The sequence below is a fragment of the Geospiza fortis genome, unplaced genomic scaffold, assembly GCF_000277835.1.
Source record: "Geospiza fortis unplaced genomic scaffold, GeoFor_1.0 scaffold130, whole genome shotgun sequence".
In the NCBI taxonomy this organism is placed as follows: domain Eukaryota; kingdom Metazoa; phylum Chordata; class Aves; order Passeriformes; family Thraupidae; genus Geospiza; species Geospiza fortis.
In genome coordinates this window covers 3,572,462-3,579,777 of record NW_005054300.1, presented here as the reverse complement: position 1 = coordinate 3,579,777, position 7,316 = coordinate 3,572,462, and positions in this window count along the sequence as shown.

Below are 7,316 nucleotides of genomic sequence, written 5' to 3'. Positions count from 1 at the left end.
TAAGGTCAAAACCAGATGAATGGATTTTTTTTCTTGAACACATTCTACCCCCCCTTTGAAAATTGGACTGACACTAAAAATTGCAATTGTGTTGTGGAACCTCAAAGATTCCTTCATTTTCTCCCACCTCACCATGAGCTGGTGCCAGTCTTTCACAGGAAAATTTTTTGAGAGCAGGGTGGGGGGGAGTATATTAAAAGTTTTAGTGCTGAGACAGAGGAGGATGTTATGTCTGGCTCAATGTGGTGGATACACACAGAGGAATCATTCCCAGCTCACATTCTGGAAATACCTAGTGAGAGAGATTTCATGTAAGTCCGCTTGGTTAGGCCCTCCAAAGGAGATAACATCCTGGCTCCAGGGGTGTTTGGCATGAGCAAGAGCTGCTCTGCACAGGAGCAAAGAAAGGAAATTGCCCAGACAGAGTGTGTTTTCACAGCAACGTATGAAAATTCACAGATGAAAATAATTTGGTTTACTGTTTAATGATACAAGACAAATAATAATAGTAAAAAGCTACTTATGGTATAAGTAGTTCAGCCATTGTAATGATGATGAAATGTGTGCACCTGACAAACACAGAATAAAAATAATAAAGGTGATTAAAATAATGAGTAAAGATTATTTCAGAGGAATATGAGTAGGAAAAGGAGCTGCTAGGGCAGAGTCTGACCTTACCGTAGTTGAGCCACTAAGTTTTAAAGTAGATTTTGTTGCTGCAGATTAGAACTGCATAAACAGAAGTTCAAGGTCAGGAGAGTGCAGTTAATTGGACAGACCACGTTTTTATTACCTTAATATATAAGATAATCAGATCATTTAAATTTTTTTTAATCTATAATAATGTAAAAATATGTTAATTGGCTATTTAGCACTCAAACTCTTGCTTCTGACCTTTTGTCTGTCAAGAGCCCTGACTTGTGCTTGTCTCTTACCTCAGGCACTGTCCTATTCTGTGTCCCACTCAGCCTGACTGACCCAAGCTGCCTGTGATACCTACTCATTTAATCTAAATGATCACTTTTATTTTTATCTTATTCCTCCTGTGATGATTCTCATATTTCACCTTCCCTGTTTAATTATAAGTACTCTATGTATGCATATTTAAGACATTGTGATTACATAATGGATTTGTACAATGATGTTACAGTTGTTTAAAGTGGGTTCTCATGTGTGGTGGAAAATCTCATTATTGGATGTTGACAGTTGCAGAACTGTAACTCAAACAATTTGTGCATTTTGCCCTTTTTCCCTCTGTGCTACACTTTACATTTGGCAAACTGCAGCAATCCTTCTTTCCCTGGGCTGCTGTGAGGAAGGAAACGAGCCAAAGTCTAAGGTGCTTGGATTTGCAGGAGTGGAAGGTCGTTTAACTGGCCACTAAAAACAGATGGAAGGATTTATCTCCCAACAGGTACTTTGTTTTCTTCCATGGTAACATCTGTAAAACTCCAACTCTTGGACTGGTTCTCCTGTGCTAGCAGTGAGGCATTTTCACATGAAGTAAGCCTTTGTAGGCTTGAGGCTGGGATGGACTTTAACAGGATATCTACTCCATCTTCTGTCCCTGGGGGGAGAGAGAATCTCTTGCCCATGCACTGATCAGTAACAACTGTTTGAGATGCTAATTGGAATCTGAAGAAGATGACTCATTTTTATATATGTACATATGCAGGGGAGAGGTGAGAGGGCATATGTGTGAGAGGAGTGAGAGTACCTGAGTAGAACCTGGAGTCCAAAATGGAACAGCTATAAGCAGCCTGAATTTTCTTGAAAAATTACCTTTATGAGAACTTTCTTTTTTCCCCCTCTTCCTTTTGGAAATGCCTCAGACACAAAATTTCCCACATAGTTTAGCTTCTTTTATAGAACCAGATACTCCTGCCTTCAAGAAAAACCCCTTCCTGTCCTGGCACTTGATATGATCTCAAAGGACTATGTTCCCTTACTTTTTTTTTCTTTTTTTTTAATTAAATTGAGAAATGGAGAAATGTCCTCTGAAGGTAGTGTACCCATATTTGGAGTTCAAGTAATTCCTTCTTTCCAGGTCTCCCCATGTCAGAAGCTTTAAATGGCCCTTCAGCAGAAATGTGACTGACTCCACAGAGATAAATTGCTGCACAAAATCTGCTGCTTCGTGGATGGTATCAGGAGATAATTGGAATAAGAACTGAGCCAGCAAAGTATCTGGGGCCTTTTTTCATTTTCTTCTTGAACTTGGAGGTGTGCACACAGCAGCTTTAAAAGGAAGACAGAGAAGGGAAAAAAGATAAAATTAAAGTTTCCAAGGCTTTAGAGGGGGGCTTCTTAGCAAGGGGGAAGAACTGGGATATGTGATCTAGTGTGGGTTGCTGAATCAATAGAAATAAATAATGAGTTCTTTGCCATCACCTCTTATAAGGTATGATAGGGGAACCTTAAATCATATCACTACCTGACAGGAGAGATTGTATTTATGTTAAACTGAGTTACACAGAGATAAAGCTCACCCTTCTGTTATTTTAAGCAATCTAGATGTCTTTTCTGGTGGGAATGTGTATTTATGTGCAGAAAAACCATCCTGAAAAGCTGGGGAAAATTCTGTAGGGTAAAACTGTGCTTTGTCAGGGGGGTGGATCAGATAATATGGGGAGTATTTTCTATCTCTGACTTCTCTGACTAATGCTACTCACAAGCTGCCAGTAGTGTTGGTGTGTCCACCCTCCCTTCCAGTGTGTTTATTCCTAATTACCACACCTTTTCCAGACACTCTCTCCTGATTCTGTGTGGCTGATAATTGCTTTTATATTACACAGACATAGACACAGATGCACATGAGTGTGTGCACTCTCCTGCAGCCTCTGGGACAGGATCCAGCTGCTCTTTTGGAACTGCTGTAGGCATCTCATTTATTTCTTTATTAAGGAGATTTTGCACAATTCTAATCAGAGTTACAATTTTTATGTGTGTGTGCGTGCACTAAAGGTAAGCATGTGGGTATGCAGGAGATATATTTGCTGAAACTGAGGCAGGATTTGCCAATTTTATTTCTTACTTTCTTGGAAAAAATGTTGCATGAGAGATATTGCCCAATTTTTAATGTGTAGTGGAGATGAAAGAGTCTTGTGGCTGAAATGCAGCCACTGTACAGCTGGTGGCTGTGAAAACCCTCCCTTTGGTTGATAATTGGAATGTCTGCCTTGGGAGGAGGAAAATCAGACTTCTTTTCCCACATTGTTGTAAAACATTATAGTCCAATTCCTTTTCTGAGTCCTGGAGTCATTAGTCATTGCCTTGCTGGTGGGGTTATTCAGCTGCATTCACTGCCACAGCAAGGATTTGTATGTGCAAGGCATCTCTGAACATATCCTAAATTACAGTCCATGCACAAAAAATGCCTGAAACTAAAAGCATGGAAGACCCTGTCAGATTCAATTAAAAACACTTTCTAGATTTGTGAGAGGACAGTAAGGTAGATCCATGACTCTGAAAGAGGTGTCTCTCAGTGTTGATGCTGATGGGTGCTGCTTCTTTGACAGACTGGGCTTGCCCTTGAATTGCCAAGGCATCCAAGAGAAGCAGCACACAAAATTCCTGCCCTGCTTTTGCTTGTAACGGGACAGGAAGAGAGTTGGGCTTTCCAGTTCTGGCTCTTTCTGCAAGGCACTGTAGTAATTTTAGTTCTGGGTTTGGTTGTTGTTGTTTGGTTTTTGTTTTTGTGGTTTTTTTTTTTTTTTTTTGTTTGTTTGGGTTTTTTTTTCACCCTCAGATTCTGTTCATTCAGTGCAAGTCCTGTAAATGGGAATTTCACACTGCTGCTTACATCTGGAAGGTGCTTTTGTGAAGATAATGTGATCTGTCCCCAGCTGTGCCAGTGGGAAGACTTCTGCTCTGGCTCCAGCCCATTGTGGTGCCTGATTTCTATTGAAAGGGAGGAGGGCAGGGGACAGAAGGAGCCTGCTGTGGCAGTTTTCCCACTGGAAAGTGATAAGCAACACAGGCAAAAGAGGATTAAAGGCGAATATCCTCCTTTTAGTTACTGGTTCTTGTTTTGAGGACAAATTTGACAGTCTCAGCTGTTTGGAGATCACAAGTTCACTGGAACATGTTTTGCTTCTGTGTGTGATCTTGGGATTTGTCTCTTTCAGTTTCAGAGGGCTCTTTTGTCTGCACTGCCTGAAGCCACCCACAGATCATTTTCGTCTCTCCAGAGATTAAAAAAAAAGAAAGGAAAAAAAAAAAAGAAAAAAGTAAGGAAAAGTCCTTTGCTGCAAGCTTAGTTGGCAAAGCTTTACTCTTACACAAGTGCTACTCTGATTTCCAGGGGCAGGATTTGGCCTGTGTTTGTTGTCAGCACCTCTGCTGGTTTTTTTATTGTGTCTTAGGATGTGCTATTCATTAATTCCTATTATCTGGAGATAAGTTTTCTTCAGCTATGCTCACCAGACTGGGGAAAAAAGGGGAGATTGGTGTTTAAGGTGTATGTGTTCCTTTTTAGCTAATCATTCTCTTACTCTGGGTGAACTCAGACTGGTGTTTTTTCTTCCAGATGATGCCTCTTACCTCAAATTATCGAAATGTGCTGAATTGGATTCTTTCAGCTATGCTGAATTCCTCAATGGATTATTTTTCAGAATAAAGTAGTCTTTGACTTTTCATATATATTTGCAAAGTGTATTGAACCAAACTCTTAAAAGTTTATTTGGAATCTTCTTTCTGACTGTTCCCATGTAGAGAAACACTTAAAATTTCACTTAACCTCTCTTTGCCTCCTTATCAGTAAAACAAAGATGCTATTACTTGCCTTGTTTCCTAGTGGTGATGCTTGCAGAATCTGTTAACACCTGTGGAATTTAAATTCCTCTCCTGGGCACTTTGTAATAGTTCTACATGCTTCTCTCAACTGGAGATGGCACTCTGGGGTATTGGCAACTGCACTCAGACCTCCATTGGAAATGAGGGTGGTGATGTTGCATAGTGTGATCACTCACATGCACACATAGAATTTTGAGGCTGTGTTTGTGGGAAGAGATTTTGATGAGACCAGGATTATTTAGTGATTGTTTTTGAGAATCATGCTACCTTGACCCAGGAAAACACTTGTACTGGAATAATTTTCCTCAGAGCAGCCTGTGCCATGCTGTGTTTTGAATTCTAGCTTAAAGCAGTGCTGATAGCACATCAGTGTTTTAGGTGTAGCTGAACAGAGATTCACAGTGTCAGGTTTTCTGTTTCTCACTCTGCCCAGCCAAGGAGGAGGTCAGAAAGGTGCTGTGTTCCATGGAACATCATCCTCAACAATAGTAACCGTGGTCTAAGACTGATTTTACACTGGTCTGCTGGGGAGGACAGTCAATGACTGCCCTTATAGCACTTGTTTGTTTATTTATGGTTTCTTCCCTTTCCTTGACTAATGGCAATATGTTTGTCAGGAAGTCCAAGGTTTTTTTTTCACTTTTGCTTTTCTGGGTTTCTCCTCCATCAACCTGGGGTGGGACAGAGTCAGTGTCTGTGTTGGTGCTTAGCTCCTGCTTGGGGTCAGCCTACCACAGTTTCCACTTAAGCACAAATATAGATTGAACATGTAAATTGTCCTTTCCCCATCTTTTGAGTGTTTGTTTGGGAAAAATTAGGCTGGTATTGGTGGCTTTTGACAGAATTAGCTTTGAATGAAGTGATTGCATGAAAGAGTGCATTAGAAATTCATGAATGTGCATGTCCACGTGCTTGCCAGTCAGTCCAGCTTTAGCTAATGATCTTGTGCCTTGAAAACCACCCACCACCACCAAAAAAAAGAAACGCAAAACAAACAAACAAAACCCCCAAAAAATCCCAAATAAGAAAACATCAGGGACCTATAAACATAAGTGCTGCTGGTGTTTAAGTCCCAGAGCATTTTAAGCCAATTTGTCTTTGGCTGTGAGCATTTTTACTGACACTGGTTCCCACTATCCCATGGCTGCTCACATTTAAAGTTTATTTCTTGCGTGCTGTAGCTCTCATATAGATTGGGGAATGGCAGAGGGATATTGCAGAAAAGCTTCCTCTGGTTGGCTTGGAGGGTAGAAAAAGTTGCAAGCATCATGGAAATATCTCTGTGGGCAGGAGACAGAGACCCCAGCGTGCCTGAGCAAGTGAGTGGAGAGCTCTCATTTTTCACATGTAAATGTGTCTGCCCTCTTTCTGCTGTGCTCTGTGCTCTGCCTACTGGTCATCCCTGTACTCTTTATTAATTACACTTGGCAAATATGTGCACAAGGCTACTGATGAGTTGTGTTAATCTCTGTGCTGATACAGCAGGATCACTCAGAGAAGAGATGTCTCATGAAGTGAATCAGAGCTGCCCTTTCAGATGTCTGTCTGACACCTACTTTGACTGCTGTGCTCTTCCCTCTCATGTCTCTAATATCACACAGGAGTGCAGGGTCTCCACACAGCCTTGGTGTGGTGCTTTTCACTTGTTCTGAAGTTCATTGTCAACCTGCTGAAGGAACTGCAGTGCCTTTGCACTCTTAATTTGTGGGAAACGGGCATTATATATTCCACTCTGGGGTATATGCAAAGCACTTTGCCAGTTTAGAATTGGCAAGATCTAGAGCTGGGTTTAATGAACTGAAGTAATTTTCCTTCGTAGTAAAATTTTATTGGCATGGAAGATTGTTACACCACCAAACACTCTGAAAAGCTTCTGAGCACTTTTGTGATTTGTGGGCTTGGAGATTCCTGATAATTGCCTGAACAATAGGGATCCCTTCAGGAATGTGTTTTTGAGATGGGATGAAATGTGGGCTAATGTTCCTGGTTGTAATTTTTCTGCTTCCATACCTACAAGTTGTGTTAAGACTCAAGGCTGCTGAATTGGACAGTTTTGGACACTTGCTGTCTCTTAATTTAAAGAAGTGGTCCATCACATTAAATCTGAATTTAGTGGTTTAGTATGCTATGGAGCATTGTGTCAGGATTCCTCAGTGCCAGAGGCTCTTAATCTGTATTGAAGTATAGACCATTGAAGGTAAATGATTGACAAGTGTTGGCATTTTTTTATATAAGCCTTAAAGCAGGGTATTTAGTAGACAGTGAAAACAACTCCAGCCTATATGCAATGTGGGGATGCATGTATGAAAAATAAAGCACATGAGAAATTCTTGTAGAACTGGAACAGCTCTTCTTTCCAAAGAAAATATATTTTTTCTGATTATCCTTTCTTCATTCCCATTTCTGCCTACAAAACCAAAACAATTTGTTAAATTATTCAGGTCATTAAGTTTCATGTAAGCTCAGCTTGAAATTGCATTTTCTGGAGGGATTGTATTGCCTTAAGGGAGCTGTAATTCAGC